The following is a 27,641-nucleotide window of genomic DNA, read 5'->3' as shown; positions in this document are numbered from 1 at the left end:
AAGTAGAATAAAAGTCATTATTTGTAGACTAAAGAATTATTTTTTTTTTAATTTTAGTATTTTAAACATTTTTATTTTTTATTTATTTTTTAATTTAATTTTATTTTTTAACTTTACAATATTGTATTGGTTTTGCCATATATTGAAATGAATCCACCCCAGGTATACATGTGTTCCCCATCCTAAACTCTCCTCCCTCCTCCCTCCCCATACCATCCCTCTGGGTCATCCCATTGCACCAGCCCCAAGCATCCAGTATCGTGCATCGAACCTGGACTGGCAACACGTTTCATATATGATATTATACATATTTCAATGCCATTCTCCCAAATCATCCCACCCTCTCTGTCTCCCACAGAGTCCAATTTTTAATCATTTCACATTTTTTTTCTGAGAAAGGCAGTGTAGACAGGATAGAAAAAAAAAAAGTCGTTTGAAATTGCCCTCTGATATGAGTTGTGGTTCTGACAATTAATGAGTTTTGTACTCTTGAACTAGTTACCTCCCAGAAAAGTGAAAGTATTAGTTGCTCAGTCATGTCTGACAGTTTATAACCCATGAACTGTAGTCCACCACGCTCTTCTGTCCATAGAATTCTCCAGGCAAGAATACTGGAGTGGGTTGCCATTTCTTTCTCCAGGTATCTTCCTGACCCAGGAATCAAATCCAGCTCTCCTACATTGCAGGTGGATTCTTTACCAGTTGAGTCACCAGGGAAGCCCAGTTACCTCTCAGAGCTTTATATAAAATCTCCTAGTGTGTAAAATGATACCATGTAATAATCTGTCTGTGTTTTTGGAATTTAACTGCTGACAGCTTTAAAGTTCTACCTTTCCCTCTTCACCTTTTGCCTCACAACTGAGAATACTGAAAAGAAAGCTTGCTTGTTTTCTTCTGCATTTGGTTTGGGCAGAAATTTCAAGCCATGCAGGATGTGTAACTCCTACCCAAGCCCAAACCACCATAAAAACCTCAAGCTGGTCTCCATTCCTTGTTTTCCAAGCCATTTTCAGACCTGCTTGTGATCCACCTGCTTCCCCAAAAGGCTCATTGTATAAGTAATAGACTTTTTCAAATTCCCTTGGTGTGCATGCATGAGAGTGTACCATCATCAGTTTTGATATCTGAACTGAATTTTGGCAAAGGGGACAATTCCTCTTATGTAGGTGTGACCCTAACATGGTAACTCAATAAACCCTGCCACATGCAATAAATGATACTCAAAAATTCTATGAAGTAAAATATATGGTTTTAGTATTACCTGATTAAAGATAAACAATATTTTGTCATTCAATATGTACTATTATATAAGGCATAAAAATCAACTTGCATGTAATTGATGATGCACTGAGAAAACTCCAAGCAATTATACAACCATCAATTCTAAACCCATCATTCCCTTTCCAACAGAATAGGAGACCATAAGCCCTCTCCTTTTTGAAAACATGGGTTAAGCCGAGGTTGGGAGCTAATAGAATACATTTGAATTTTCTCAGGGATTTTTTTCTGTGGGAGTTTCCAATTCCATACTACCTATCTTAAATAATGCTGTGGAAACTAAAGAAACAGTGTTTGTTCAAAACAGTATGCTAGCTCCCACCTCAATCCTAATTACTCATAAAATGTAGGCATTCATGAGCCTACAATTTCATAAATCTGGCCATTGTAAGTGAATAAGGTAATGGCTGGACAGATAGTTTCTATTACTTTTAAGAATAATTTCAAAATAAAGTAAATAACACAGACTTTCATTTATAGTGACTACAGCTATATGGTGATATTACTCCATAGAGGGAATAGGAATTTAGATTTTACTAACTTTGAGACTTGAGGGAATAGAGCTAATAAAATTTCTACAGCATCTCTCTGGGAAGAAAATACAAATTCATAAAAATCTACCCTTTGATTTTCCAAATAGCATATGACTCAACACTCCTTTCAAAGGCCAAAGTCATGGGAATTGCCATATCAGGGCAAAAAGAAGTAATTTTAAAAATCTGGTACCACTTGTTGACAGGCAAAAGAGTTTTTGTAAAAACTAGTTGTATTACCCATTATTTGGTACAGCAAGCACTTGTTCATTTGTTCACTCACTCAGTTGTGTCTGACTCTTTGCTATCTTTTGGACTGTAGCCTGCCAGGTTCCTCTGTCCATGATATTTTTCAGGCAAGAATACTGGAGTAGGTTGTGATTTCCTCCTCCAAGAGGTCTTCCCAACCCAGGGATCAAACTGGTGTCTCCTGGGTCTCTGGCATTGCAGGTGGATTCTTTACTGCTGAGCCATCAGGGAAGCCCGTAGCAAGCACTAGCACCAGTTATATTTAATAATTTTCATCACAAGGATTATCTGGAAGTAGAAATACAGGTGAACTCACTTGTGCATGTGAATTTATTTCACTGAACATATATTAAGCACTCCTTCTATGCTGTTTACTGTGATGATGGTGATACCTGGTTGATGGGGGCAGTAGAGGTGGTAAATGAAAGTACATGTGAAATATAGACTCAATTCTCAAGTGATTTAAAATTCAGAAGGAGGGGAGATTCGCTGAATAATTAATATCCTTAATCACAGAGTAGATCCTAAATAAAGGTATAGGATCATACTCTGGACAAAAGAAAAGGAGAATTAACATTTAACTGAAGGTGTGAAGAATAAATAGCATGTGCTCATTTTTGTGCTCAGTTGTGTCTGACTCTTTGTGACTCCATGGACTGTAGCCCACCAGGATCCTATGTCCATGGGATTTTCCAGGCAAGAATACTGGAGTGGGTTGCCATTTCCTTCTCTGGGGATCCTTCTAACTTAGGGATTGAACCTGCATCTCCTGTGGCCCCTGCATTGGCAAGTGGATTCTTTATCACTGAGCCACCTCGGAAGCCCTTAAAAAGCATATTAGGATAAAGAAATAATGAAAAAAAAAAAAAAAAAAGCCTAGAATATAGACTTGAGCAAGCTGCCTTGGAATAATGTGTGTTTGAAAGAATGTGAGAAGAGATGAAGCCAGAAAAAGTTTGAGGTACTCCTAGTACAGAAGGCACTGAATAACATAAATGGGAAGTTTATGTTTGTCTTTTTCCCTTTAAAGTTCTCTGGGATAACTGAAACTTTTTATTAAGAAGGTAAAACAGGGGCTTCCCTGGTGGTTCAGTGGGAAAGAATCCGCCTGCCCATGCAGGAGACATGGGTTCGATCACTAATCCGGGGAGATCTTACATGCTTCAGAGCAACTAAGCCTGTGTGCCACAATTATTGAGCCTGTGCTCTAGAGCCAGAGAGCCACAAATACAGCCCACATGCTGTAGCTACTGAAGCCTAAGCACCTGGAGCCTATGCTTTGCAACAAAAATGCCTCCACAATAAGTCCATGCACCGCAACTAGAGAGTAGCCCCTGCTCGCCACAGTTAGAGAAAAATCTGGCACCAACAAAGACCCAGCACAGTCAAAAATAAACAAATAAAAAAAGTAAAATATATTTGTGAAGATAAATCTATAAAAGAAGTTACCATTTGTTGGGCATCTGTTAGACTCAGCGTATAGTAAGAGCTTTGTCATTCTTATGAAGGGACTGTTTTTCCCTACTCCAAAGGTTTCCCTTTATGTACTTTTTCCTATCCTCTTTCTTCACCTGCTCACTCACTTCTCTCATGGGCAGACGAGATATCTGATCTGCTGGTGAATTTACAAAGAAAAAACGGCATATATACCCCAATTACATCTGTCTCTGTGATCCTAGAAGTGATATATTCATGGGAACATGCATTCTTCTTTCTTCTGTGCCATAACTTTTACAGGATGTGTGCTTTGCTTCTATGTGGAGACCTCTCCCACTTAGTATTACTTGGGACCATATGGCTAAGTCTGTTTAATTCTGGGATCCAAATTTAGGATACCTCCATGGCCACAAATACAAGTCACACTTTACAATACGATCATGCTATCCTATGCTATGCTATGCTAAGTCACTTCAGTCGTGTTTGACTCTGTGTGACCCCATAGACGGCAGACACAGGCTCCTCCATCCCTGGGATTCTCCAGGCAAGAACACTGGAGTGGGCTGCCATTTCCTTCTCCAACGCGTGAAAGTGAAGCACTCAGTCATGTCCAACTCTTAGCGACCCCATGGACTGCAGCCTACCAGGCTCCTCCATCCATGGGATTTTCCAGGCAAAAGTACTGGAGTGGGGTGCCATCACCTTCTCTGACAATATGATCATAATGATAATAAAAGTCACATTTCAATCCCAAATCTATTAAAGATTTTCTAATTTCAAAATTGATCTTGAACATGATATGGAAATAGGGTTAATTTCCCTTTTCAATGCTCCAGTATTCATTAGTTTTCCAGTTAAAAATACATAGCCATCTTCACATATTTGATGAAAAGGATTGAGCCCCTACATCTAAAATGTCATGCAATTAAAATTTTCCTTTTACAAATTGAGAGGCAAGTTTTATTATCTACATTTGAGAGACAATATCGAAGTTTAAAGTAGCTAAGTATTGTTCCAAAGATTGCCTTGAGTGCTTGAAAAAAAGACCAAAATTAGGATTATCTGACTCAAAATCTATGTTCTTTAACCATTAGCATAAAATTCCTCTCTATATGTAAAATAATGCATAAAGATAAATATAGTTTAGAAAAGTTTGGGGAACAAGAACAAGCAAGATATATTTTGATGGTAGAAACTAGAGATATAGAAACTTGAACTAGGTATTAGGAAAAGAAATTTGAAATGATATGTAGAAAAAGAAAATATATGGATGACATCAATTAAAATGAAGATTACTGGTATGAGATAAAGGAGAACTAAGAAAGAAAGATTTAGACCTATAGCATTTATTGCTAAAGATGATGTCTAAAACAAAATGAATAATGATGAGTTCAGTTGTAGGAATAGTTTCACATGTTGAACTAATAAATATTTACTAAATAAAAACTTAAATATGAATTTAAAGCTAAAGTTGAAGTTGTAAATCCTCACAATACGGCTTTGTAAATAAGCTGGAATTATATAACTCCCTTAGAGGAAAGCATAGGTAAAGGAGTATATATTTTGAGGTGCATCTGTGGGTGGAGGTGTGGGATACAACGGAAACTACTGAATACCAATCAGCAAAGAGGAAATGAAAGACCTTGGAGAACAGATGTCACTGAAGCTAAAGTAGAAGAAACAAGTTTGATGTACTAAGAGGAATCGTATTCTAATAGCAGCTTATTTAGGTTCTCAGAGGAATTATGAATACAATTCCTTTAGGATTTCAAAACCTTTTTTTACTTCATTCAGACTGATTAAAATGCTCATGTGTTTATTTATTTATTCATTTACCAAATGGTTTTCTGTGCATGGGAGATACAGGAAGACAGACTAAGTCTACCTCTCTGGAGAACCAGGGGAGATTTTAGTAGAGTAGAAAATATTCTAGTGAGGCTTTGGCAACTGGGAAGGGGGAAGGAAAAAAAAAAAAACTTTAGGATCTAGAATGGCATAAGCCATTACTCAGAATCATGAAGGAGTATGTAATTTTCCAAGCATGTTGGATATTGTAAGAGCACTGGAGCCATAGAAGTATTAGAAGTCATGAATAGACAGGAGCAGAATATGAAACTGGATAAGTCCTGAGGGCAGCTTGTGAAAGACTTTTCATAAAATGTTAAAGATTATTGATATAGTCAGTACCAGAAAATCTTGAATATCTTAAAATATTTTCAAATCTATGTTTTAGAACAGTAAACGTCAAAGCTCAAGATAATGCATATGGGGCAAAGAGGCAGGGAGAAAAATAATTTGAATATTGTAATGACAGAGAAGAGACGGTGATCACCTGATTTGAGTCAATAGTATAGGAAGGAGATACGATTATGATTTAAGTTATAATTGACATGTACACACTGCTATATGTAAAATGGATAACCAATAAGTTCCTACTCTATAGCACAGGGAATTCTGACAATACTATATAAGAACCTAAATGGGAAAATAATTCAAAAAAGAATAGACACATGTATCACTTTGCTATAAACCTAAAACTGACACAACCTTGCTAATCAGCTATACTCTAGTATAAAATATAATTTTCTGAATTAAAAAAACAAATTGTATTTCTTGAAGGATATTTGAAACATAAAGAATATATGATGTGTGTGTGTGCATATGTGCTCAGTCGTATTTGACTCTTTGTGACCCCATGGACCTTCCAGGTACTTCTGTTAATGGGATTTTTCAGGCAAGAATACTGGAATGGATTGCCATTTCTTTCTCCAGAGGATCTTCCTAACCCAGGGATTAAAACCACGTCTCCTGCATTGGCAGACAGATTCTCTACTGCTAAGCCACTCAGATCAGATCAGATCAGATCAGTCACTCAGTCGTGTCTGACTCTTTGTGACCTCATGAATCACAGCATGCAAGGCCTCCCTGTCCATCACCAACTCCCGGTGTTCACTGAGACTCACGTCCATCGAGTCAGTGATGCCATCCAGCCATCTCATCTTCTGTCATCCCCTTCTCCTCCTGCTCCCAATCCCTCCCAGCATCAGAGTCTTTTCCAATGAGTCAACTCTTCACATGAAGTGGCCAAAGTACTGGAGTTTCAGATTTAGTATCATTCCTTCCAAAGAAATCCCAGGGCCGATCACCTTCAGAATGGACTGGTTGGATCTCCTTGCAGTCCAAGGGACTCTCAAGAGTCTTCTCCAACACTGTAGTTCAAAAGCATCAATTCTTCGGCGCTCAGGCTTCTTCACAGTCCAACTCTCACATCCATACATGACCACAGGAAAAACCATAGCCTTGACTAGATGAACCTTTGTTGGCAAAGTAATGTCTCTGCTTTTGAATATGCTATCTAGGTTGGTCATAACTTTCCTTCCAAGGAGTAAGCGTCTTTTAATTTCATGGCTGCAGCCACCATCTGCAGTGATTTTGGAGCCCCAAAAAATAAAGTCTGACACTGTTTCCACTGTTTCCCCATCTATTTCCCATGAAGTGATGGGATCGGATGCCATGAACTTCGTTTTCTGAATGTTGAGCTTTAAGCCAACTTTTTCACTCTCCACTTTCACTTTCATCAAGAGGCTTTTGAGTTCCTCTTCACTTTCTGCCATAAGGGTGGTGTCATCTTCATATCTGAGGTTAGTGATATTTCTCCCAGCAATCTTGATTCCAGCTTGTGCTTCTTCCAGTCCAGCGTTTCTCATGATGTACTGTGCATACAATTTAAATAAACAGGGTGACAATATACAGCCTTGACATACTCCTTTTCCTATTTGGAACCAGTCTGTTGTTCCATGTCCAGTTCTAACTGTTGCTTCCTGACCTGCATACAAATTTCTCAAGAGGCAGATCAGGTGGTCTGGTATTCCCATCTCTTTCAGAATTTTCCACAGTTTATTGTGATCCACACAGTCAAAGGTTTTGGCATAGTCAATAAAGCAGAAATAGATGTTTTTCTGGAACTCTCTTGCTTTTTACATGATCCAGTGGATGTTGGCAATTTGATCTGTGGTTCCTCTGCCTTTTCTAAAACCAGCTTGAATATCAGGAAGATCACGGTTCACGTATTGCTGAAGCCTGGCTTGGAGAATTTTGAGCGTTATTTTACTAGCGTGTGAGATGAGTGCAATTGTGCAGTAGTTTGAGCATTCTTTGGCATTGCCTTTCTTTGGTATTGGAATGAAAACTGACCTTTTCCAGTCCTGTGGCCACTGCTGAGTTTTCCAAATTTGCTGGCATATTGAGTGCAGCACTTTCACAGCATCATCTTTCAGGATTTGGAATAGCTCAACTGGAATTCTATCACCTCCACTAGCTTTGTTCATAGCTAAGCCACTAGACAAGTCCAAAGAAAACCACAATTATTATTTTGTACAATTCTTGATGTATGTGAATACAAATGTGTATAAAATATGTTATATTTATATATATATATACATACATACACATTTATATTATAATTCATATATATATGTCTTACATGTGAAAAATTATCTCTGGTATTTAATTTCACATTGTGTGATTAGCATTTTCCCATATAGTGACATAGTTTTCAAAACATTTGATGTGATCCCATAGTACAAGTATTAAACATCACTTGAAAGTATCATAAAATATCTAAACTTTATTTGAAATTTATATTGCTTCCAATTTTTAAGCATTATGCAATATTGAAGATCTTGATTTACATTGATAGTTGCTCAGAAATTTCATAGAAATTTTCATTTTTCCAAGCTGTGCTTGAGGTTTATGTCATTCCACCATGACTAATTAACAGTATCTTCTAAAAATTGCCAATTTGATCAGTGAAAATAGAATATCTTACAGTTGAACATTTTTTACTCTTATTTGGCACATATATCATGAATAATTACCTAGTCATATAAAGAAATTCTTTAGGTTTGTATTGTCATTGCTTGTACATTGTAATAACTTGAAAAATTCAGTGGGTCTAGAATTCCAGAGAACTATCTAGTATTTGATTAAGATTTTTGTTTTCTTAGGGTCTAGAATGGCATAAGCCATTACTCAGAATCATGAAGGAGTATGTAATTTTCCAAGCATGTTGGATATTGTAAGAGCACTGGAGCCATAGAAGTATTGGAAGTCATGAATAGACAGGAGCAGAATATGAAACTGGATAAGTCCTGAAGGCAGCTTGTGAAAGACTTTTCATAAAATGCTAAAGATTATTGATATAGTCAGCACTAGAAAATCTTGAATATCTTAAAATATTTTCAAATCTATGTTTTAGAACAATAAACAATATGGGACAGAAAATTTGTAAGTTATTTATACAGATTAGAAATTTACTAATTTTGAAGTGCAGCATCAACACTCTCTGCATCTATCAACAGTCATCAGTTTGTTTTGTGAAACATCATAACTACTCTAACCTCAGCTCATATGTTTTGGATGAAGTCAGCCTCATTTCTGGTCACCAGAGTCAGAAGATGTAATTTCAGAAAACCAGTCAACACATTTCATTTTTCTTGCTCTAAACATTTCTTTAGGGAGGGTCATGAATCCAAGTGAAGCCAATCAAAGCTAATGAGAACCAATTTTCTAAAGGAAATCAGACTCTCCTGTCCACTTGGTATGTTGACATTATTATAAAGTTGAAGAAATCTGGGGCAACTGAGCAATATTAAGAAATGCAGATACTCAACCAAAAGCTAACTGAGATAATTCTGAACTTAGCCACTCTCAAAGCCACATCCAGCTTTCTACAGCTGAATTACATGAGTTTCTTTCCTGGCTCAGAGAGTAAAGAATCTACCTGCAATGGGGAGACCCAGGTTCAATCCCTGGGTCAGGAAGATCCCCTAAAGAAGGGGATGACAACCTATTCTGATATTCTTGCCTGAAGAATTCCATGGACAGAGGCTACAGTACATGGGGTCACAAAGAGTCAGACACAACTGAGCGACTAACATTTTCACTTTTCACTTCATATTATTCCTTAAACTGGTTTTCATTTGATTTCCTGCTATTTACAACATAGAATTTTTATTGTAGAGAAAAACTTACAACCTTTCCCTCACCTTTTTATATCAGTTATTCATTTAGTTTGAGAACATGTAATTTCTCAAATCTTAGATGTCAGAGTCTATAGGATCCTAAGATATTGAGGTTACTTTTCTTCAGTGTAAAGATAGTATAATATTGTGTCGCAGATTATGTCATTTTAATTTTGGAATTAAGTGTATTCCTATTGTTCTTGGAAAAACCTCATTATGAACAAAGATTAAAATTCATGAATATTTTATGAAACACATGAATGGATCAGCTCTTTGTATATTTAGCAGAGTTAGTTGCCTGTGTCATGGTGTAGTTCAAGGATTACAGGTGTTTGCTACATCATAAAAACAAAGCAAAACGTAGCCTTTATCCACATTAATAAAATCCTGTTTTTAACTTTTCAACTTTCTTGGTTTCTAGGTAAGTAATATAAGATTTAGGTAAACATGTTTAATATGAACACAATCAGTGTGAATTCATTTTTAATCTCATTTATTTGGCATTATATTACTGGTGGAACTTGTATTTGTGTTTATTATATACTGAGGAGCATTTGTAGTAAATGAGACATTTTGCTCTTTGATCATAAATGTTTCTTTTCTAAATAAAAGTGGTATTCTTACTATAAATATGTAGCATCTTCCTGTTCATGCCCACTGATTTTTTTCCTGTTTTATAATCTCCAAATGGACAAAACTTAACTGAATTCTCTTTTCCCAAGCTCTATAATCTGGTTAAATAATGTCCAAAGCAGAAACCTAGATTTGTCAGATGCTGATTTTATACCCATATTCAGTTGTTCACCATAACTTATCCCTCTAACCTCCTAAATATCAACTACAGTCCTCTCCTTCTTTCCATCCCTAAATCTTTGGCTTTTCTTGAGGTGTTAGATAGTGGGGCACAATGCTGACTAATAACTTCATGTGTGGGTTACTGAAGTAAATTGCATGCTCTGTTTCCCTGATTCTGACATCTCCCTGAATCACGGAAACAGAGCATGCAATCTACTTCAGTAGATTTTCTGAATCTGGCAAAATAGGAACAAAACAGTGATTTATTTATAGCTGAAATGTAGCTATACATTGGTTTTTCACTATAAATTATTTTGTGTGGTTAAAATCTTGTTTTTTTGAAATAAAAATCTTATTCAGAATATATTTGAGACTTCTAATATGACAAAATTTCCTTTGTCCCCCACACTTTTCCTCATGCCTACCTGTGAAGTTCATTTTGCCACATCCTCTCATCTACCCTTTCATCCAGCAATTTAACTGTTATATATTAAGTCCCTGCTTAAATAACACTACATTTGATATACCCAATTCTCACATTGATCCCATAGTGTAAGATTTATTATTTCAAGGTAAGAATTACTTTACAGAAAGGGAAATTGAATGAGATGGATCCCTGAGAAGAAGTGACAATGATTTTGCTAAGGTTATCAGGTGAGGGGGGTTAACTAGGTACACCTTCACACTATAAGCTTTAATCACATTGAGTTACTTTCATTATAACAAAGTCACCCTTTCTTTTCTTCTCTCCATGACTCCCTTTCTGCTTGAAACACTCCTTCCTTCCAACCCACTTCAGTGGCCATACATGTATATCTCAATCATTTTTTGATCCAGTATATACAGAACAGTGCTTACTCAATTTGGAATAGTTTGCTTTTCCTATTTGCAAGTACTTAAGAAGCTATTGGTGTAGGTTAATGATTCTCAACCCTTCATGACACACTGGAGAAACTGAAGCATATTCTAACAGTGTTGAGAAATAAGCCCTTTCCAAAGGTATCATTTTAGTGTTCAACTTTATTGTGTTGGATAAGTTTATGGACTTGGGATCCAGGGAGATCTAGGTCAGAATGACAGCTCTTTCATTACCAGCAAGGAACTCATAGGTGTTAATTAAAGTCTCCGAAATGCAATTTTCTTCTGAGTGAAATGGAATGACAAAGATACTTTCTTTTTAATAATAAGTTATTGTGAAGATTAAATGAGATGGAGCATGAAAAAAATGATCAGAGCACAGTGCTTGCCACCCTTTTTTTTTTTAAGTAAGTATTATCTATTTATGAGAAGTGTTATTATTGACATTCTTTTGTTGCTGTTACTGGGTCTAAATCCTTTTGTTAAAACATAAAACATTCCCAATATGTTAGATATAATATATATATATATGATAATAATCATCTTTTCAGAACAATATAAATATGCTAGGTAGATAGACATAATAATGATATCTTGTAAAAGCTGGTTGGATATCTTTCAATGATTATTCAGTCTTGCTTCTTACTGTCATCCTGCTTTTATTTATTTTTTATTTATTTATTTTTTAATTGAAGGATAAATGCTTTACAGAATTTTGTTGTTTTCTGTCAAACTTCAACATGAATCTGCACAGGTATACATATAACCGCTCCCTTTTGAACCGCCCTCCCATCTCCATCTCCATCTCCATCCTGCTTTTAGAATAGCTTTCATATTTACCAATGATAGGAAAGTCTGAATATCTTAAAAATATCTGTTTAATAATACCATATTTTTCTAGAATATAATAAAAAAATGTGATGAAGGAAATTTAAAAGACCCCAAAAGTAATCATTGATTAGAACACATATTTCTTGCAATATGCTTGGATTTTTTTTCCTTGTACTTCAAACGTGTCAAATTGCAAAGACTAATATAACACCTTTTAAAAACCTAAAGCACTGAACAGGCATAATCCCTCTAAGGAAAGAAGAAAACTCTTTAACAATGGTGCAAATTATTTGTAGACCTCCTGCTGGAACAAGATAAGTTATTAAGATTTTCTGAAATGATTGACTATTGTTTTAGCTGCTCTTTGTATTTCAACACGGGAGATAAAGACACTTTGGACAGAAGTCCAGAGGCCTTCTCTCTTGTTCGTTAATTCTATAGCATTTGGCAAGGCATTTTGACTCTGTGTACCTCGGTTTCTGAGGTAATTTTCTGATAAATTAGCAATTTTGAATGCACAACGTCTAATCTGTATTGAGAGCCATGCTGTATTATAGTAAGATCCTGGAACATCATAGATCTAGAGACTTTGTTCTTTACATATGGGTAATTTGACATGTTATATAATCTAATTGAACAATTTTTTTTTAAATCAGAACAATGGATATAATTGTTGACTTTATAGATTTTTTTGAGAAATATACATTAACTTATTAGCCTGGCAGATACAAGTAGTTAGCAAATATTAGCTAAATTAATATTTTATAAGCGCTTTGAAAATATGCAGTTCCTAATTTTAATCCTTAATAGTTAATCAAAATGCATATCCTTTCAGTTGATTGAGTGTTTATTTATTCAACAAATATTTTATTAGATTTAGACCATTTCCTATGTTTTACACAAGTCTCTGGGTATACTGTGATTAACAACATAGTCAGACATAACCTTCATGGAGTCATGTGGAGAACAGGCAATATGCAAGTAATACATATGTTAGGTATTCAATTAGAAACTATGATATGGTCCAGAAAAAAATGGAAATTTTTGTAAGGGTAAAGAATGAGAGGTTTCCCTGGTGGCTCAATAGTAAAGAATTTACCTGCCAATGCAGGAAACACAGGTTTGATCCCTGGTCTGGGAAAATCCTACATGCCATGGAGCAACTAAGTCATTGCATCACAACAATTGAGCATGTGCTCTAGGGTCCAGGAACTGAAAATGCTGAGCCCATATGCTGCAACTACTGAAACCCACCTGCTCTATAACCTGTGCTCTGCAACAGGAGAAGCTCCTGGGCGCTGCAATTAGTGAGTAGCCCCCGCTCATCACAACTAGAGAAATGCCTGCACAGTGCAGAAGAGCCAGCACAGTGTAATTTACTAAACAAAATTAAATTTAAAAAAATTTAATGAGATTTTTAAAATTGACTGTGGTCAGAGAAGGTCTGTCTGAGGAAGTGTTATTTAAGTGGCAATCTAAAGTTTGAAAGAGACAGACAAAGTGAAGAGTGATTTGAAGGGGTATTCCAGAAAGATAAAATGTCATGGGTCAGGGGGATGGGGAGGGCCAGGGAAAAGAAGGGCGGATAGGAGAAAGGTCTGGACATGATTTAGCAAGAGAAACCTCTTTCGGCTAAGTGGTATGAATGAAACATGATGAAGAGTAGCAGGTTTTCGAGTTGGAAAATTTCAGGGACCAGATTATATTTGGCATCACAGAACAAAAGTATTTTCAAAATCAATCAAAGTGAAAAAGGATAGCACACAGGATTTTAAATTAGAAGAATAATGTGATTCCAATTTACATTTTAAAAGCTCATTCCCACTGCCTACTAGATAGGTATATATAGCAAAGGTGCAAAATTGAAAGGAGAGAAATCAGTCAAATGATACTGCAGAATGTATGTTTTATTGACATAAACTAGGGTTGCACTATTGAGCATGGTTGATAAAAATAATGACAATGACAACAATAATTATAATAAGTAACCTTTATTGAGACTTTATGATGTGCCATACACCATCCTGGGTATTTATTTTCCTCTGAGGTTTGTGAAGTTTATTTTTTGATTTTTTTTTTTTAAACAGCACCAGGTTTACAACAAAGTTGAGAGAAAAATACCACGTTTATTCTTATATCTCTTGCCCTCTCATATACACAGCCTCCCCCTATTGTCAACAAAATCGCTATAAACATCCTAGTGCACTTTTGTTGTTGTTGTTGTTAAGTTCTGAACTACTTTTTGGTAAATATCGTGGAGAATAAATGCTGAATCTTATGCTTAGCTGAGTAAAAAACTGCCAAACTGCCTTCCGAAGTGGCTGACCCATCTTGCATTTCTACCAGCAATAAATGAGTGTTCCTCTTGCTCCAAATCCTTGCTAGTGTTTGGAGTTATCAGTGTTCCAGATAGGTGTTCAGTGGCATCTAATTGTTTTTTTTTTTTTTAACTGCATTTCTCTGGTGGCATATGATGTGGAATAGCTTTATATATGCTTATTTGCTATCTTTATATCTTGTTGGTGAGGTGTCTCTTAGGATCTTTGGCTCATTTTTTAATCATATAGCATTTTTCTTTCCTTGTTATTGACTTCTAAGAGTTCTTTGTATATTTTAAATATTTGTTTTTGATCATCTGTCTTTTGGAAATGGTTTCTCTCATTCTGTGGCTTGCCATTTCATTCTCTTGATAGGCATTTCAGCACAATTTTTAAAATTAAATGAAGTCCAGCTTTTCAGTTATTTATTTCATGAATTGTGCCTTTGCTGTTATAACTAAAAAGTGATTGCCATATGCAAGGTCATCTTGATTGTCTCCTATCTATCCTCTAGGAGTTTTACAGTTTTGTGTTTTATATTTAAATTCATTTTGAATTAATATTTGTTAATATTTGTTAAGAGTATATGTAAGCAAATGCTAAACGTTTTATGTATGAGTTCTTATGATGAGAGGCTACAGTTTGGAGGAGTTATAACTTCCCACAGATCATGCTACTAGTGATAGGAGAGAATGGACATCAGGAAGCTTTATATCACAGTCCACACTCTTAATTATGATGCTGTACGACTTCACTGTAAAACAGAGATCTGATTAAAGATATGTTTTAATGTAGAATATATCAAACTTAAAAATGAGTTACATTTGGGAGATAAGATAAAGTGAGAAATCAAAGAATCAAATATATTTCTGATGTGTTTAAGTTTCTGTATGTATCATTAACAAAAATTAGATAAGAAGAGCTTATGAATAGTATGGCATCCAGCTAAAGTCATGGACTTAAATAAGATTGTCTATGGAAAGACACTAGAGACAAAAAGAAGAACCATAAGAAAATTCAACATTTGTTTGTGTATGATAGAGGAGAAAGAAAACGATTTCAGGAGAAGCCAGTGAGGTAGGAATATAAATCCAGGAGTGTGTGAGTGAGTGTAGCTACAAGGAGAATGTTAACAACACATGTGACTATCAAGGAGATTTTCAAGAAATTTAAGAATTAAAAATGCATTATTTGGAAACAGGGGTCGTTTGTGATAGTAAAGAAGCTTTTCAATAAGTAGAGGATTGAAGCCATACTGGAATGTGTCTGAAATGGTTAAATGGAGTATGAAAATTTGAAGACACTATATGGAGACAACATTTTCTATTCATCAAATAAAACCAAAACATTTGCTTACAAATATCTATAAATAGCAAGAAATAAATGGTAAGATGTTGAAATGTAGAGAGACTAAGGAAGAAATGTGGGTGCTCTGAGGCACGAGGCAGTTGAAATCGTCTATATGGAGCACTTAAGAGGGTGATTACTAGTGGAATGTGAAGGATTATTGGGCAATATGTAGATTATATTTGAGTGTGGCAATCATAAATATTTTCTGACATCTATATTAATTGTATATTATTTTCACATCAATGGTCACCTTCATAGGGCAGGTGTGGAGAAACTAAATGGTGGGTTCATGTAGGAATGATGTTTTTCCAAATTATTCTTGGAATAGAACCAGAGAGAAGAAATTAGAATATTATAAGGAATTGATTACTTTAATAAATTGTAGAATATTAACTGAAAAAAATAAAATGGAAGGCAAGTGGAATGTGATAAGGGAAAAATAACATTTGGACAGAAATGGAATTGATTTAAGATTTTGGAATCATTGCATAATAATATTATCAAGGCATAGTAATGTCAATAGTATAACCAAGATCCTGATGTAGAATGATACAGAGACCATTAGAGTTAAAGAAGTTTAGGAACTAGTAGAATAAATTCTTCCTTTAATTATCAAATGGATGTACATGTAATGACATGAATCAAGATGGAAAAGTGCTTATGCTTTCAGAGTATGAAGGGCAGGCAACAGGGAAGTGTATGAGAAGAAATTATTTTATATAAAACTCTAAGTTAAAAAAATTAAAGAAGAAAGTAATTTTCTAAAGATTAAAATGTACATAGAATATGTCAGATCAACCCACCAATACTGAAGGATGAAGCTTCTCTCAAAACAGGCAAAGAAACAAAACTAAAATCCTGTCTCTTTTTAGCTATGGTGATTGGCAAAGCAACATTTTTCCTATATACCCATTTTGAGTAAATAATACATCTTTTTTTAATAATTTTATTTGATACTCCAAAGATTTTTCAGAATGTATAAATAGAGTTCTCTTTCCTCATTTCTACCCCATAATTCCCAAATGTAAAGAGGAAATAGAAATGGGTCAACTTATGGATATTCATTAAAAGCAAAAGCAAATCAATGGAACTTCTACTTCAAGACAATACGAAGTAACTGGGCTAAAATTAATTTACAATCCTATGTGAAAAGCCACCAGCTTGACAATGCGGGAGACATAAGAGATGTGGGTTCGATCCCTGGATCATGAAGATCCTGTGAAGGAGAGCATGACAGTCCATTTTAGTATTTTTGCCTGGAAAATCCCATGGACAGAGAAGCCTGCCAGGCTATAGTTCATAGGGTCACAAAGAGTTGGACATGACTGAAAAAACTTAGCACACATACATGAAAAGCCACAGCTTCACATATTAAATAACCTGTGTCATAATAATAACTTGTTTCTAAGGCATTGGATATCAGGCCATGAATGACTGCATCTTCTTGATTGATGAAAAACAGTAGAGGATGGCTCTGAAATTGCAGTTTTCAGACCACAAGACAGGGCAGGAAATGCAGACAGAGCTCAGCAGACTGCCAGGGATGAGAAGCCATTGCTAAGCGTCAAGGTGGGTAGAGTTTGCAGGACAGAGTATGGGGAATAAAAAGAAAAACAGAGGGTTTTTCTGTAGGTCTGCAGAGGGTTCTCCTACGGTATTCAGCAGAGTAGTGATAACTGTGTACATACCCGAAAGCTACTCAGGGAAAGAATCACCCAAAGGACTAGAAGGAATAGTGGTCAGTGTTCATATAGGGTCTGGAATAGTGACTGTTTCTACCAGTGAATGAACAACCTTGTAATTCATGAAGCATTGAATAAATAACTCAAAAGAGCCATTTCTAAGTAGATGGGAATAATTGCTCTAGTCTTAATACTTCTCTGCAAATGCAAAACAAAATTTAAAGGTAATATTTGAAAAGACAAACTGTTTCTAAGTAACTTAATTACATCTTAGAGCAAACCTCAAGAATATTACAGAAATTAAAAAAAAAAAAAAATCCAGCACAGAAAAAGGTAAAATTCACAGCGTTTTATATCCAATCAAAATTACCAGGCCTGCAAAGTAGAAAACAGAATGCAGGATGAAGTGAAAAATCAATCATTTTAAACTGACCCAGAACTAATGTGGATGTTAGAATTAGAAAGCTGTTAAAACAGTTAATACAGCTCTAGTATATCTATTCAGAATTTAAGTACAGAAATAAAATGTATTTAAAAAGCCACACACTGTAATTCGAGAGAAGAAAACTTCAAAATATGAGATGAAAATTACAGTGGATGAAATTAATGTTAGACATTGCAGAAAAATTCTTAAAAAGATGGGAATAGCAGATCACCTGACCTGCCTCCTGGGAAATCTGTATGCAGGTCAAGAAGCAACAGTTAGAACTGGACATGGAACAACAGACTGGTTCCAAATTGGGAAAGGAGTACATCAAGGCTGTATACTGTCATACTGCTTATTTAACCTATATGCAGAGTACATCATGAAAAATGCTGGGCTGGATGAAGCACAAGGTGGAATCAAGATTTCTGGGAGAAATATCAATAACCTCAGATATGCAGATGACACCACACTATGGCAGAAAGCAAGGAAGAACTAAAGAACCTCTTGATGAATGTAAAATAGGAGAGTGAAAAGTTACCTTAAAACTCAACATTCAGAAAATGAAGATAATGGCATCCGGTCCCATCATTTCATGGCAAATACATGGGGGAAACAATAGAAACAGTGTGTGCTTAGTCGCTCAGTCATATCCGACTGTTTGTGACCCAGTGAACGGTAGTCAACCAGACTCCTCTGTCCATGGTGATTCTCCAGGTAAGAATACTGAAGTGAGTCGCCATGTCCTTCTCCAGAGTATCTTCCCAACCCAGGGATTGAACCCAAGTCTCCTTCATTGCAGGTGGATTCTTTACCATCTGAGCCACGAAGGAAGCCCTGGAAACAGCAAGAGACTTCATATTTTGGGGCTCCAAAATCAATGCAGATGGTGCCTGTAGCCATGAAATTAAAAGATGCCTGCTCCTTGGAAGAAAAGCTATGACCAACCTGACAGCATATTAAAAAGTAGATGCATTACTTTGCCAACAAAGGTCCATCTAGCCAAAGCTATGGTTTTTCCGGTAGTCATGTATGTTTGTGAGAGTTGGACTATAAAGAAAGCTGAGCACCAAAGAATGGATGCTTTTGAACTGTGGTGTTGGAGAAGACTCGAGAGTCCCTTGGTCTGCAAGGAGATTCAACCAGTCCATCCTGAAGGAAATCAGTCCTGAATATTCATCGGAAGGACTGATGCTGAAGCTGAAACTCCAATACTGTGGCTACCTGATGCAAAGAACTGACTCACTGGAAAAGACTGATGCTGAGAAAGATTGCAGGCAGGAGAAGGGGACGATAAAGGATGAAACGGTTGGATGGCATCACTGACTCTATGGACATGAGTTTGAGTAAGCTCTGTGAGTTGGTAATGGACAGGGAAGCCTGGTGGGCTGCAGTCCATGGGGTTGCAAAGTGTTGGATATGACTGAGTGATTGAACTAGACATTGAAGAAAGAAAAAGCTTGGTAAACTTGAAGACATAGTGATAGAAAACCACAAAAATTAAATACAGAAATGAAAAATTTTAATCTTAAAAAATGACAATTTTCTTTTTCAAATTCAGTAGAAACTACAAACTTACAGATATAATAAATCCAAAGCACATGCACAAAATAAACTGCACCAAGACACATTATAATTAAGTTACTCAAACCTGAGGATAATGGAAAAGTTCTTAGAAGCATTCAGAGAAAGAAAGATACATTATAAATGAAGATAAAGGGTCAGGGTCAGGATAGTAGCACATTTTTCACTGCAAACAAGACGGGAGAAAGTGGTAGAGTAACAACTTTAAAGTACTAAAAGGTAAAAATTGTCAACATAGAATTTAAACTCCAGAAAATATCTTATAAAATGGAAGGTGAAATATTTTTTGTATGCAGAAGCTAAAATAATTTATCACCAGCAGACAAACCTATAAGAAATGTTAAAGGAAACCTTTCAAATAAAAGGAAAATTACATCAGATAAAAATGTAAATCTGCACAAAAGAATGAAGAGTTTAACAGTAGTGGCAATTACATGTGTAAATATACAATAATTTTTTCTTATATAATCCTTCTTATGAGATAATAGAATGGAACATAAAATTTAAAACACATGCAGAAGTTTAAGGTAGATAACACAAAGACTGGGGGGCAGGTAGGAAGCATATTATTGCAGGTATTCTTATGCTTTATGTGTAAAGAGGTAAAATAACACTTAAAGATAGATTGTGATAAGTTAAAGATGTATGCTGTAAATACTGAAGGAACCACTAAATTAAAAAATAATAATAATTTTAGTAAGCAAAAAAATATATAAAAAATAAAAACAGAAAAAATATACTCAATTTGAAAATGCAAGAACAGACAAAGAGCAAATAAAAGAAGGCACAAGTAGTAGTAGATTTAAACCTAACTCTTGGAAGTGGCCATCTAGAGCCAGGGGCTCAGTGGGGACCAAGCTTGTCCATGAGGCGGCAGCGACGGTGGCTTCTTGCCAGGCAGGTTCAGGTTTCAGGGGCCAGTGGCCACCATGATCCTGCTGGAGGTGAACAACCATATCATTGATGAGACGCTCATGCTCAAGTTTGAGAACGCAGCCGCTGGGAACAAACCAGAAGCTGTAGAAGTAACTTTTGCAGATTTTGATGGAGTCCTCTATCATATTTTGTAGGAGATAGGAAGACTAAAAGAAAAGCAGGCCTTGTCAAGGGCTGCAAAAGAAATTTATAATTATTGATAAACTGGATGCTATAAGGCATGGGAGTCTTGGAACAAGTCCAGAGGGAACAGTTCATAGTCTTGAAAACAAAATATGATACTGGGGTCACCAAACCAACCCCAGACCATTTCTCAACTGGCGTCTCAGAGTCATATGTTTCATGTATCCGGTGGAAAATCTATAGATAAGAATATTAGTTTGAGTTACTGATTCATTATTGATTATTGTTTCTTAATTACTCAATAGTTAACGATCACTTTGTTCTGTGGCCCTAAAGGCCACATGAGTTATAGCTTAGCTCCCCACATATTCTTTCTTTCATGGCTGAAAGTATAATAAAGCTGGCTTGGATTCAGTTTCGGCACCTTCACCTTGGAGCAGCGTTGGTCCTCTTTTCCTTGCTTTTCACTGAATTCTTGTGTCTTGTTTCTCATTCTCTCGCCATATGGCACTTTCAGAAATCCTGCTTGTCGAGCCAGTCTCGACAATATTTCAAATCCTAATGGAGACAAAATAAAAGTGATGGTCAGTTTTTCTTTGAAATTCTACAAGGAACTTCAGGCACATGGTGCTGATGAGTTATTAAAGAGGGTATATGGAAGTTACTTGGTAAACCCAGAATCAGGATACAATGTCTCTTTGCTATATCACCTTGAAAATCTGCCTGCATCCAAGGATTCCATCATGCATCAGGCTGGCATGTTGAAACAAAACTGTTTTGCTTCTGTCTTTGAGAAATACTTCCAGTTCCAAGAAGAGGGCAAGAAAGGAGCGAACAGGGCAGTTATCCATTATAGGGATGATGAGACCATGTATGTTTGAGTCAAAAAAGGGCAAAGTCACAGTAGTCTTCAACACAGTGTTTAAGGATGACAGATGATGTGGTCATTGGAAAGGTGTTCATGCAGGGCAGAGCCAGCCACACAGCCCAGCAGGTCCTCTTCAGCCACACGGGGGAACCTCCCCTAGAGCTGAAAGATCCTGAAGTCGCCATGGGCCACAACATCGGCTATATCACCTTCGTGCTGTTACCTTGCCAATCCAATGCCAGTGCTCAAGACAACACCATCAACCTGATCCATACGTTCCCAGACTACCTGCACTACCACATCAAGTGCTCGAAGCCCTATATTCACACAGGAAATGAAAACAATCACGGGGAAGACGTAACTTTTGGGAACAGGAAGAGGAAACAGCTGGCAACTAAAGGCTGGAATACTTGCTACGAGATAATCGTAGCCTTTAATGTTGTACCTCTTCAGGTTCTTAAGGGATTCTCTGTTTTGGTTCCATTTTGTACATGTTTGGAAAGTAATTTGCAAAAACAAGCTGTGCTTGCAAGGACTTCGTGGTTCCCAAGAATTAAAAAACAAAAAAACTATTCCACTTGATCAATTTAATTCCTTGTCTTTATCTTTGCTCCCTCACTCCCCTTTCCCTCCCCCTCTTTTCCAAGCTGTTTTGCTTTGCAGTATGTTACTGGTAATGACTTGCAGGATAATGCAATCTAAACTTGTTTTCTGTATGTATTTGCGTTCAAAACTTCTGTATCTAAAGAAATACGGTTGGAGTCATTAATAAAGAAAATCTTTATATCTTTTATTTTTTCCCCAGGATAATAGTAATAAAATCTACTTTATTTTTTTTAATTTTATTTTTTAACTTTACAATATTGTATTAGTTTTGCCATATACCAACATGAGTCCGCCACAGGTATACACGTGTTCCCCATCCTGAACCCTCCTCTGTCCCCATACCATCCCTCTGGGTCGTCCCAGTGCACCAGCCCCAAGCATCCAGTATCATGCATCGAACCTGGACTGGCAACTCGTTTCATATATGATATTATACATGTTTCAATGCCATTCTCCCAAATCATCCCACCCTCTCCCTCTCCCACAGAGTCCAAAAGACTGTTCTATATCTTTATATCTTAAAAAAAAAAACTAACCCTAAAGGTAATTGTATTAATGTAAATATTGTAAATATCCTCAATTAAAATGCAAAGATTACTAGACTGCATAAATAAGCAATAATCAACTATACGCTGCCTACATGAAGCAAACTTTCAATACACAAATGATAAAAAATGAAAGGATGAAAAAGATAGGTCATATGTATACTAAGCAAAAGAAAGCTATGCAAATATTAGGCAACATAGATTTCAAACAATACATCATGCCAAAATGTGATAGGTAAAATAATATTCCTCTTCCTGTAAATATGTTTATGGTCTTATTCTAGAACAGTGAGAAATATTACTTTACATGGCCAAAAGGACTTTGCATGTGTAACTAGGTTAAATAATTTTGTAGTGGGAAAGTTATTTTGGATTATTCAGGTGTGCCCAAGGAATATGTAACCCAAATAACTCCATCTCTTTTAAATAAGTTGAATTTGTAGTTAAAAACCTTATCCCTAAGAAAACTCTAGACTCAGATGTATTTGCTGGTAACTACCAACCATTTGGAAAAGTATTTTCCACTTTATCTCTTCCAGAAGTTACAAGGGGAAGTAGGACTTTTAACTCATTCTGAGTGAAAGTGGCTCAGTCATTTCCAAGTTTTTGCCACCCTGTGGACTATACAGTCTATGGAATTCTCTAGGCCAGAATACTAGAGTGGGTAGCCTTTCCCTTCTCCAGGGGAGCTTCCCAACCCAGGGATCGAACTCAGGTCTTCCTTATTGCAGGTGGATTCTTTACCAGCTGAGCCATAAAAACTTCATTTCTCAGGGTAATGAAGTAACCATTACCCTGAAACTATTACCAGACAAAACAATTACAAGAAAAGAAAACTGTTAGTATTTCCATTAATCTAGGAGGTGGATCAGAGAGAATCTTGTTGCGATTAGGGTCAGAGTGTGTACTTCCTATGTTTTCTTCTAAGAGCTTTATAGTTTCTGGGCTTACACTTGAATCTTTAATCCAATTGTGTGTGTGTGTGTGTGTGTGTGTGCGCGCGTGCATGTATAGTGTTAGGAAGAGTTCTAATTTCATTCTTTCACAGGTAGCTGTCCAGTTTTCCCAGCATCACTTATTAAAGAGGCTGTCTTTTCTCCATTGTACATTCTTTCTTCTTTTATCAAAGATAAGGTGCCCATAGGTGGGTAGGCTTATCTCTGGACTTTCTATCTTGTTCCATTGGTCTATATTTCTGTTTTTGTGCCAGTATCACACTGTCTTGACTGTAACTTTGCAGTATAGTCTGAAGTCAGGGAGGTTGATTCTTCCAGCTCCATTTTTCTTTCTCTAGATTGCTTTGGCTATTCAAGGTCTTTAGTGTTTCCATAAAAATTGTGAAAATTTTTGTTCTAGTTCTGTGAAAAATGCCATTGGTAATTTGAACTAATTAATAAATAAATAAAATAAAATAAATAAAAAAATAAAATAAAACTGCAGACTAATACATTTATGAACACAGATGCAAAGTCTAAATGAAATGTTCTCAAGTTGAATCTTATCATTTATGAATAACACATCATGACCAAGTGAACTTTATCCCAGAAATATAAGACTTATTTAACATTTGAAAACAAATAGCATGTAATTCATGTCATTTATGATAATAACAATTCCATTTGTGTGCCTGATGGCTATCATTCTGACTCAGTCACAAGCACATAATGAACTGCTTCAATATTTAAGAAATTGGTTAAGACTAAACATTCCACATCAACTAAGAAGTTTTATGTAACTATATATCTTTATCATTCTTCAAAGTTTGAGACTTATTTCAAACTAAAAATGAGGCAAAGTAGTTGGCTAAACACATATCTGTCTAGGGCACAGATCTATGAAAGCATAAATACCTCCTTGACATTTACTAGAAATTAAGACCATTATTATACTCAACACTTTTTCCTATTGCTCTTGCTCTGTTTATGAGAAACTTGAGATTAAATGAAGTTAAGTGGTTTAAACTCATTTACTCTCTGATTATAATTTTTCCCTATTTTTCCTTAGGAATCATTTTCCAATCAACTCATCTAAACTCCTACTTGGAACTTTATTCTCTTTGGTTCTATAAATTTCTCTTACACTTATCTGACTGAACAGCAGCTACCAGAAATCTAACTGTTCTTCCTTACCTACTATTACTATTATCAACCTTAGCATTTCAGCATTTAACTTAACATAGTAGATGGACCATTTCTGGTCCCTTAGTTTCTTAAAATAGTTAATATCAGTTAACTTTTCCTCTGTTCCACCCTAAAGAAGTACTTACATGCTCATATTCCACTTTTTACCATCAAAAATGATAACACCTGTCAAATCCATAATTTTTTATATTCTACTCTTCTTTTATTCACCAAATTATTTTATTATCACTCATTTACTCAAGTATTCTCACTTCAACATTTCTTCAATCTTCTCAAGACCTACAGTCCACTTAAGATTTTCACTCATGTCCTCACCTCCCCCTAACTCGTTCAGAGTTTTATGGTTCAGTGCCACAATCACTCTCCTATAAAGCTCTTAAATTTGTTACATCTTCTTCTTCTACCATATCCACTTGGAAACATCAAGTCTGAATTAATTCTAAGTTTAACCTGACACGGACTTCCATCTGAAATTCCCAGTGAATAACACAACCATGCTGATTTGTGTCACTAAAATGTATTTTATGAACTCACAACTGGACATTTTATATTGCACAGGATTATGCTCCATTCCTTTATCAAATTTAATTCTCTAGTGACAGGGACAGTATTCTCACTGTTGGCAGAATGCCAACATCTGTGTCCCTTTTCAGATAATGAGATCTCCTTTTCTTTCATGTTCTTTTTTTAATTTTAATAACATTATTTTATTGTTATTTATATCATTAATCAGCTGCAAAGACTCTGTGGCTTTCTGTTGTAATTAGAATAAAATATGAAGTACTTATTATGCCTTATAGTATCTTTCAAGATCTAGCTCCTGCCTACCTACTAACCTATTTCTCTTAATGTCTCCAATTTTTACTACACTGCAGTTACATACACATTGTTTATATTGTTAATGCTGACTTTTTTCTCTTGATTCATCAGTTTAAAAAAAAAGACTTGCTTTCCTAGAATCCTCCAAAAGTGTCAATTTCTCCCATGATCATCACAGACTCACACATGTGAAAATTTCATGTTTTCAATTCACTTGATAATTACTTTTATTGATGCTTAATTTGTTATATATTTTGTCAGTGTATGACTCTCCATACTCTTGAACACTTCTGACATATCTCTAGTAATCTTTGATAGTTCCTTTGTTCTCAAGTTTGACAAGATGTTTCAGATATGTTCAGTCCTAGGCACGGGAGCATCCATTCATTCAAAAGTGCCCATTTTCTTATCAGCAGAAAAATTACAGTAATTGTAGCAAGAGCTAGGTGGAACATTCTTGCTTAAGTTACCCTCCTCCATACTGAAGTCTTTTAGAAAGTGACCCAGACAATTCACCCTTAACAACATTTCCCTTATCATTAAAAAGTGATGGGAATAGTTTACCATAAGGACAACTGCTTCTCACCGTTTGGCATATTTCTCTTAATGTCTCAGTTCATAACAGATACTGAGGTCATGTGACAAATATCTTGTTAGTGACAAAACAAGTTATGATCACATGAATTCTCAGATCTCATCTGCTTTTACTGTGTATTTGAATATACCTCAGTTTGTTTCATAATGAGCTTTTATACGATTCTCTTGTGTACTGTTGCGTCCCTCATGGCTGTATTTAAAATGGATACATTTCGAAGGAATATCTACAGATTGCATAGCCAAAAAAGGGAAAAAATAAAAGAGTAAGCAGGCATTGATATACTCAAGGACCATAAGATGTTTAAGCTGATTGGAAAACCTATCCAGGGAACTGTAATCCATTGATATGATTCTGAGGGCAAGAAAATGAGAGTTGTGGTTCTATTCAAGTATTGCTGCTGGTAGTGAGAATACTTCTTGATTATATGTGTGGAGCATAATGTATTTAAATTTTCTATGATGTACAAAATTTTGGCTTAAAAACTTATATTAAAATGCATTAAAATGTTGAGGTTTGACAGAAAACAGAAAAATTCTGTAATGTAATTATCCTTCAATAATAAATTAAATTTAAAAAATAAATCAACAAAAAAAGTCTCTATCTAAGCGACACTTTAAACCATAATTGTCAATTTCAATATTTCTTAATATTTTATTTTCTGTGCCTTTATCTACTATCTTACAAGATGATTGTTCTTTTCTCATTTTTGCTTTGATTTTGTGTAGTTCTATTTGGAGAAGCCTTTTTTAAAAATGTATAAATGATAAGTCATTTTATTTTCCTTCAGGCAATGTGATCTCTAGGCCCCCTTTTCCTCAAACCTGCTTAGGACCTTCACTCATTCATTGACCAGTTTTGCTTTTGTGTTGATCTTTAAAGTTTTTATTTTTAGGTCAGAGATTTTCAGCCTTTGTTTAAATGTAACATATGGTCATATCTGTGATCCATTGGGTTGTATTTGCTATGAATTATTTTGTTAAACATGAAATTAATAGAAAGAAATTTGCCTCAGTATATTGAAATCAAATTTATACTCTATATTCAGATGTACTTATTTCCCATGTAGTTTAGCTGTTAATGCTAAAATAATATGTATTTATCTGGTAAGTAGATTAAATTAGTGTCATTAATACAATAAAATCTTCTCCTCTAGAAACATTTTTTAAAAAGGAGAAACTTTAAAAGTTTTCTCAATTTATTTTACATGCCATTAAATATCAAGAAGTATAATCTTTCAGTCTAGTTTGGCTTCATTGTGTAAAGATCAAATAAATTTAGGAAATTTATCTTAATGTACAATGGACTGTTTTTCTTAAGAACCTACTGATGTCAAATGTGCATGTGTTTCATGGTTACAAGAGAATATGTCTTCAATCTGTCCACTAGAACGTGACCTCTGATTTTGTTCACTTTAGAAAATAAAAGGTTCTACAAACCATTTCATCAAAAAAGTGTGTAAGTTTAGTAGTCATTCTATCTAGGGCATTGCAACAATAACAATGATAAATCTTCTAAGCTTTTGTTTAAAACTCAAACTTCTCTCCTCCCTTTGGGAGTGACTGCCTATAGTAGGGGAAAAAATGTGTAGATTCTCAATGTTTTACCTACCTGAACCAGTTTGCCATGTTTCCTCTGGCTGAAAA

General features: G+C 35.5%; 1 pseudogene; it reads left to right on the top strand.

The window, feature by feature from the left end:
• Positions 1–20,291: 20,291 nt before the first annotated feature.
• Positions 20,292–21,886, top strand: LOC785254 (actin-related protein 2/3 complex subunit 2-like; annotated as a pseudogene).
• Positions 21,887–27,641: the final 5,755 nt, after the last annotated feature.

This window comes from Bos taurus, chromosome 3 (assembly GCF_002263795.3).
Source record: "Bos taurus isolate L1 Dominette 01449 registration number 42190680 breed Hereford chromosome 3, ARS-UCD2.0, whole genome shotgun sequence".
In the NCBI taxonomy this organism is placed as follows: Eukaryota; Metazoa; Chordata; class Mammalia; order Artiodactyla; family Bovidae; genus Bos; species Bos taurus.
The sequence above is the reverse complement of the archived record's forward strand: the minus strand, read 5'-3'. Positions and strand labels throughout refer to the sequence as shown.